Consider the following 8,846-nt stretch of genomic DNA (forward strand, 5'->3'; position numbering starts at 1 on the left):
CAATATTTTGCTTTGCCTAAATATAAATATACATCCTTAGAAGTAGCTTAATTTTTGTATGATTTGTTGAATGAAATAATGGTGAAGAAAAATATTTAAAAATATTCACCCAAAATTATTTTCAAATAATGTTGTTAATATAAATCATTTCTTAGAAATAAAGATATTAATAAAGTGGTCACTAATAATAACATATATATATGTAGTGTTTTATCTTAAAAGAAACATTTTATAAATATGATTTCCTTTCATACCACACTCTTGTAGATTAGACCCTAGTCTTGCTTTGGAATTAAAAAAAAATTATTTACCGATAAAATAAAACCAGAGCTATTAAGTGATTTTGCACAGGTAACACAGTTTAGTTAGTGCTTGAGGAAGCCCTAGGACCTATATCTTCATTACTTTCTAGTCAGTATTCCATCTTTTATTTATCTACATATTATATGTATGTCATCATCTTCAACATCATCATGAATTACTGAGGTTTAAAGTGATTTAATCATTTTGCTATATCAAACTATATTTGGCTCTATTTCCAAGATACTGGTTGGCAATGGTAATACCTGAAAAAAAGTTGATTGGCTTGTACATCACAGAATTTAAATATATTTGTTTATCTTTGTGTATACATCAATTTATGATCATAAAGTTTTGTTGAGATTTTCAGCTTTGACTAAAATTTTGTGAGTGTGAAACCATTGAAGTAAAAGTTGACAAAAAATCCATCAAGATCTGTCAAAACTGTTTTACTTGGTTTCAATTAATTTATTACTTCCTTTATATAATTTCCTTTTTATAATAGGATTGTGAGCTCTAGAACAACAAAATTAATGAATAAATGGAAATTAAAAAATCTTTGCAAGAATTTGATTTAATTGACTAGTGACTATGAGTGACTTAAAGTTATAGAAACATATTCAATATAATATTATAGAGCTGTAAAGAACTAGAAAAGAAAATGACATCTTGCTGGAGTCTTTCTTTCTGCATATTCTAGGTTAACCTTTTCATAAAATTGGTGATTAGGTTAAGGTAAAATTAAGAGATTCCTTATAATATGTCTCATAAAATATCCCAGAAATCATTTATTGGTCTCTTGTTATATGCACATCTGAAAGTCTCAATTAAATGTCACTCTTATTTATTTGATACATATTTACATATATTTACATATATAAACATATACATATAAATATTTACATGTGTGTATGTATAAAATATTGTCCTTTACCTTGTCACCATATATTAACCATAACATTTGTACCACCATGCCATAGAAATGCATTTGGTTATTCTTGACTAGTCACTCACAACCTTTGATTTCACACACGATCAACTGCAGATCAGATATATATCCCTAACAGTGTAGCTGCCTTTTTGATAGATAACTCTTGCCTTGAAAAGCCTTTATCCTGAATCAAAGCCTGACAGCTCTGCTAAGGCCAGTTCCTTTTCCAACATGAGTCAGTGGCTGAAATTCAGGGTCCCTTGACTAGTCACCTTTGGTGAAAATCAATACAAATCTTCTTATAATCAAATAACATCAAAATGTTTAAGCACTTGAAATTAATTAATTCTATCAAAATTTATTGCCATAAAATATTAGATAAAATAGCACAAATACCTCTGGGTCTTAGACCACAAGATGTGAATTCATATTTAAAGTATTTTCCCCCAGTTATTGAGTTTGGTTATTTATTCTTTGACACCCACTGATGGGATGACAGAAAAGCAGATATGAAAAAATACAGTTAAAGCAATAATCATTTTTGCAGTATTTTGATTTCCAAATTTTTCTCCCTCCCTTTTTTCCCCTTCCTGTCCCTATGACAGCAAGCAATCTGATAAAGGCTTAATATGCATAATCATTTCAAATATATTTCTATATTAACTATACTAGGAACAAAAGGGAAAAAAGCACAAGAAAGAAAAAGCAAAAAGAAATTTAAAAAAGAGAAATAGTATACTTTGATCTGTATTCACACTCCATAGTTCTTTCTATGGATATGGATGGCATTTTTAAATCACAAATACTTTAGAATTATATTTGATCAAAAATTCTAAGAAGAAGTTTATTACAATTGATTATCACACAATGCTCCTATTACTGTGTACAATGTTCTCTGGATTCTGTCCACTTCAAAGTATCAGTTGATGTAAATCTTTCCATGTTTTTTTTAAAGAAATCTGCCTGTTCATTATTTTTATAGAACAATAGTATTCCATTACATTGACATTTCAAAACTTGTTCAGTCATTCCCCATTTCATAAACAATATCTCAAATTCCAATTATTGCTACCTCAAAAAAATCTTTTACAAATAATTTTGTGCACATGAAACTTTCCCCCCTTTTTATGATCTCTTTGGAATATAGACCTAGTACTGTTATTGCTGCACCAAAGGTTATACACAGTTCTTTTGACCTTTGGACATAGTTCCAAAATGCTCTCCATTGGAACACTTCACAATTCCACCAGTAATGCAATAGTGTTCCAGCTTACTACATACATTCCAAACATTCATCAATATCCTTCTTTTGTCATCTTGGCCAATATGATAGTTGTGAACTACTGCCTCAGAACTATTTTAATTTGCATTTCTCTAATCAATAATGATTTAGAATATTTATTTCCTGTGACTATAGATCATTTTAAATTCTTCATCTGAAAATTCCCTGCTAATAATATATAATCATTTATCAATTGGGTAATGACTTTGATCCTTACACATTTCACTCAATTCTTTATATGTTTGTGAAATGAAGTCTTTATCATAAACATTGGCTATAGAAATTATTTCTCAACTTTTTGCTTTCCATTTAATCTTTATTTCCCTGATTTTATTTGTGTGAAACTTTTTAATTTAATGTAATCAACATTATTCACTTTGCATTTCAAAATGTTCTCTATTATTTGTTTAGTCATGAATTCTTCTCTTCTCCATAGATCTGACAAGTAAGCTATTCATTGCTCTCTTAATTGGCTAAGGGTATCACCCTTAATGTGGAAATCATATAGTCATTTCAAGCATATCTTAGCCAATTTGCCAGATATAAAGTGGTACCTCGGAGGTGCTTTAATTTGTATTTCTCTAATCAATAATAATATACAGCATTTATATGACTATAGATATTTTTAACTTCATTTGAGAACTGCTTTTTCATATGTTTTGGCTATTTATTAATTGGACAATGACTTGTTTTCTTAAAAAATTGACTCATTTATCAATATATTTTGGAATTGAAAAACTAGTTTTAAAATTATGTCCCAACTTACTACATTCCTCTCAATTTTGCCTGCTGTGGTTTTATTTGTGGAAAAAATTTCATTTTCATGAAATCAAAATAGTATTAGTGACTGATGGTTTATAATACAATTTTAAATCTGTGATGCCTAGGCCAGCTTTCTTTGAAATTTTTCATTAATTCCATTTATATTTATATTTTGTTTTTCCTTATAAATTTGTTTACTGTTTTTACTAGATCAAAAAAGTAAGATTTTGGAAGTTTGTTTGGCATGTCATTGAAAAAGTAATTGAATTTAGGTAGAAGTTTCATTGACTTGACCTACCCATGATGAGCATTTGATGTTTGCCCATTATTTAGAACTGATTTTGTTTATGTGGAAAAGTGTTTAGAGTTGGTTTCAAATTGTTTCTGAGCCTGCCATTGAAGGTAGATTCCTGAGTATTTAAATTTGTCTGTAGTTTTATAAAAAAGGATTTCTCTTAATATCACTTTGAGCTGTCTTTTTTAAAAATTAAATTAGTCTATTTTGAATTTTATAATTTCCCCCCTAATCTGGCTTCCATCCCCATACCCCTCAAAGAAGGTAGTCTGTTACTCTTTACATTGTTTCCATGGTATACATTGATCTAAGTTGAATGTGATGAGAGATAAATCATATCCATAAGGAAGAAAAATAAAGTTTTAGAGAGAGTAAGATTACATAATAAGGAAATATTTTTTTTAAATTAATGGTTATAGTCTTTGGTCTTTGTTCAAACTCCACAATTCTTTGTTCAGACACAGATGCATTCTCCATCACAGATATCCAAAAACTGTGCCTGATGGAATGAGCAAGTCCATTAAGTTTGATTATCAACCCTATGGTTTTGTTAGTGTGTACAATGTTCTTCAAGGTCTGTGCATCTTTCTCAGGATCAGTTCATGCAAGTCCTTCCAGGCTTCCCTGAATTCCCAGCCCTCCTGGTTTCTAATAGAACAATACTGTTCCATAACAAATATGCCAGAGTTTATTAAGTCATTTCCCCATTTGATGGACATTCATTCAATTCCCAATCATTTTTCACTACAAACAAGGATGCTATGAATATTTTTGGACAAGTGATGCTTTTGTCCTTTTTCATAATCTCTTCAGGGTATAGACCCAATAGTGCTATTGCTGGATCAAAGGGTATGCATGTTTTTGTTGCCCTTTGACATAATTCCAATTTGCTCTCCAGAATGTTTCGATGAGTTCACAGTTCCACCAACAGATTTCCCACATCCATGCCAACATTGATCATTGTATTTTCTGGTCATGTTGGCCAGGATGAGAGGCATGAGGTGGTAGCTCAGGGATGCGTTAATGTGCATTTCTCTAATAAGTAGCGATTTAGAGCAAATTTTCTTATGATAATTGATCACTTTGATTTCCTCATCTTTAATTTGCCTTTGTGTATCCTTTGACAATTTGTCAATTGAGAAATGGCTTTTTTAAAATTTGATTCAGTTCTCTGTATTTTTCTAGAAATGAGTCTTTTGTGAGGAAGACTAGTTATAAATTTTTTTTTCCCAATTTACTGCATTTGTTCTGATCTTGTTTATAGTGGATTTGCTTGTGCAAAAACTTTATAATTTAAGGTAATTAAAATTATCTAGTTTGTTTTATTAATTTATTTTTATTAAAGATATTATTTGAGTTTTACAATTTTCCCCCCAACCTTGCTTCCCTACCACCACCACCCCCCCCCCCCCCCCCCGCCACAGAAAGCACTCGGTCATTCTTTACTTTGTTTTCCATGTTGTACCTTGATCCAAATTCGGTGTGATGAGAGAGAAATCATATCCTTAAAGAAGAGAAGAGAAGTCTCAGAGGTAACAAGATCAGACAATAATATATCTTATTTTGTTTTTTAATTAAAGGGAATAGTCCTTGCACTTTGCTCAAATTCCACAGCTCCTTATTTTGATACAGATGGCACTCTCCTTTGCAAATAGCCAAATATTGTTCCCAATTGTTGCACTGATGGAATGAGCAAGTCCTTCAAGGTTGAACATCACTCCCATGTTGCTGTTAGGATGTACAGTGTTTTCCTGGTTCTGCTCATCTCACTCAGCATCAGTTCATGAAAATTCCTCCAGGCTTCCCTGAAATCCCATCCCTCCTGTTTTCTAATAGAATAATAGTGTTCCATGCACATTTTTGTTGCCCTTTGCACATAATTCCAAATAGCTCTCCAGAAGGGTTGGATGAGTTCACAGCTCCACCAACAGTGTACTATTGTCCCAGATTTCCCACAACCCATCCAACAATAATCATTTTCCTTCCTGGTCATATTGGCCAATATGAGAGGTGTGAGGTGTTACCTCAGAGAAGCTGAAATATGCATTTTTCTAATAATTAATTATTTAGAGCATTTTTTCATATGGCTATGGATTGCTTTGATCTCCTCATCTGTAAATTGCCTTTGCATATCCTTTGACCTTTTGTCAATTGGGAAATGGCTTTTTTTAAAAAAAATATGACTAAATTCTCCGTATATTTTAGAAATGAGTCCTTTGTCAGAATCATTAGTTGTAAAGATTGTTTCCGAATTTGCTAAATTTCTTTTGATCTTGCTTATATTGGTTTTATCTGTGCAAAAGCTTTTTAATTTAATGTAATCGAAATCATCTAATTGGTTTTTTTGGTGATGTTCTCCAACTCTTCCTTAGTCATAAACTGCTCCCCTTTCCATATATCTGACAGGTAGACTTTTCCTTGATCTTCTAATTTGCTTATAGTATTGTTTTTTATGTCTATGTCCTGTAACCATTTGGATCATATCTTGGTAAAGGGTGTGAGGTGTTGGTCTAATCTAAGTTTCTTCCATACTAACTTCCAATTATCCCAGGAATTTTTATCAAAAAGGGAGTTTTTATCCCAATGGCTGGACTCTTTGGGTTTATCAAACAGCAGATTACTGTAATCATCAACTGCTTTTACACCTAGTTTATTCCACTGGTCCACCACTCTATTTCTTAGCCAATACCAAACAGTTTTGATGACTGATGCTTTATAATATAATTTTAGATCAGGTAGGGCTAAGCCACCTTCTTTTGCACTTTTTTTCATTAAGCTCCTGGCAATTCTTGACTTTTTATTTCTCTATATGAATTTACTTACAATTTTTTCTAAGGCATTAAAGTAATTTTTTGGAATTTTGATTGGTAGGGCACTAAACAGATAATTTAGTTTTGGTAGAATTGTCATTTTTATTATATTAGCTCTACCTATCCATGAGCAGTTGATATTTGCTCAGTTATTTAAATCTGATTTAATTTGTGTGAAAAGTGTTTTATAATTGTTTTCAAAAAGATTCTGAGTCTATCTTGGCAAATAGACTCCCAAATATTTTATATTGTCCAAGGTTACTTTGAATGGGATTTTTCTTTCTAGCTCTTCCTGCTGTTTCTTGCTAGACATATATGGAAAAGTTGAGGATTTTTGAGGGTTTATTTTATAACCTGCAACTTTGCTAAAATTGCTAATTCTTTCCAGTAGTTTTTTTGAATGATTTCTTGGGATTCTCGAGGTAGACCATCATGTCATCTTCAAAGAGTGAGAGTTTTGTCTCTTCCTTCCCAATTCTAATTCCTTCAATTTCATTTTCTTCTCTAATTGCAGACGCTAACATTTCTAATACAATATTGAATAGTAGTGGTGATAATGGGCACCCCTGTTTCATCCCTGATCTTATTGGGAATGCCTCCAGCCTCTCCCCATTGAATATAATACTTGTTGATGGTTTCAAACAGATACTGTTAATTATTTTAAGGAACAGTCCATTTATTCCTACACTCTAGTGTTTTTAATAGGAATGTATGCTGTATTTTGTCAAAAGCTTTATCAGCATCTATTGATATGATCATATGTTTTCTGATAGGTTTGTTGTTGACATAATTGAGTATATTAACAGTTTTCCTAATATTGAACCAAACCTGCATTCCAGGAATGAATCCTATTTGATCACAATGTATTATCCTCGTGATGACAGGTTGTAATCGTTATGCTAATATTTTATTTTGGATTTTTGCATCTATATTCAACAGGGAAATAGGTCTATAATTTTCTTTCTCTGTTTTAACTCTTACTGGTTTGGGTAACAGCACCATATTGGTTTCATAGAAATAGTTAGGCAGAGTTCCACCTTTCCCTATTTTCCAAAGAGTTTATAAAGTTTTGGAAACAATTGTTCCTTAAATGTTTGGTAGAATTCACTTGTGAATCCATCAGGTCCTGGAGATTTTCTTAAGGAAGTTCAATAAGGGCTTGTTGAATATCTTTTTCTGAGATAGGGTTGTTTTGGTAATTAATCTCATTTTCATTTCACCTGGGAAACTTATGTTTTTGTAAATATTCATCCACTTCATTTAGATTATCAAATTTATTGGCATAGAGTTGGGCAAAATAATTTTGAATTATTACATTAATTTCCTCCTCATTGGTGGTGAGTTCACCTTTTTTAATGTATGAAACTAGCAATTTTGTTTTGTTCTTTCTTTTTTTAATCAAATTGACCAGAGGTTTATCAATTTTATTGTTTTTTTCATAATACCAACTTTTGGTTTTATTTATTAATTCAATAGTTTTTTTGCTTGTGATTGTATTAATTTCTCCTTTAATTTTCAGAATTTCTAATTTGGTGTTTAATTGGGGATTTTTGATTTGTACTTTGTCTAATTTTTTTAGTTGCATGTTTAGTTCATTGATTTCCTCTTTCTCCAATTTATTCATGTAAGCATTTAGAGCTATAATATATCCTCTCAGAGTTGCTTTGAATGAATCCCATATGTTTTGGTATGTTGTTTCATTATTATCATCATCTAGGATAAAATGGTTTATACTTTCTATAATTTGTTTTTGGTCCACTAATTTTTAAAATGAGGTTATTCAATTTCCAATTTGTTCTGGGTCTATATCTCCTTGGCCCAGTATTGCATATGACTTTTATTGCAATGTGATCTGAGAAAGATGTATTAACTATTTCTGACTTTCTGCCGTTGATCATTAGGTTTTTATGTCTTAGTACATGGTCAATTTTTGTATAAATTCCATGTACTGCAGAGAAAAAGGTATATTCCTTTCTATCCCCATTCAGTTTCCTCCATAAATCTACCATATCTAATTTTTCTAACAAGCTATTTACCTCCTTAACTTCTTTCTTGTTTATTTTATGATTCAATTTATCTAGATCTGATAGCAGGAGGGTGAGGTCTCCCACTAGTAGAGTTTTGCTTTCTATGACTTCCTGTAGTTATTTCAGCTTCTCCTCTAAGAATTTGGGTGCTGTCCCACTGGGTGCATATATATTTAATATTGAAATGACTTTATTATCTATGGTACCTTTTAGGAGTATAAAGTTTCCTTCCTTATCTCTTTTAAAGCTATCTATTTTTGCTGCTGCTTTGTCTGAGATAAGGAATGGTATCCCTGCCTTTTTTACTTCAGCTGAAGCAAAATATATTTTCCTCCAACCTTTTACCTTTACTGTATCTCTCTGCTTGAAAGAGTTTCTTGTAAGCAGCATATTGTAGGATTCTGGTTTTTAATCCACTCTGCTATTTGCTTACATTTTA

This window comes from Macrotis lagotis, chromosome 7, assembly GCF_037893015.1.
Source record: "Macrotis lagotis isolate mMagLag1 chromosome 7, bilby.v1.9.chrom.fasta, whole genome shotgun sequence".
Taxonomy (NCBI): domain Eukaryota; kingdom Metazoa; phylum Chordata; class Mammalia; order Peramelemorphia; family Peramelidae; genus Macrotis; species Macrotis lagotis.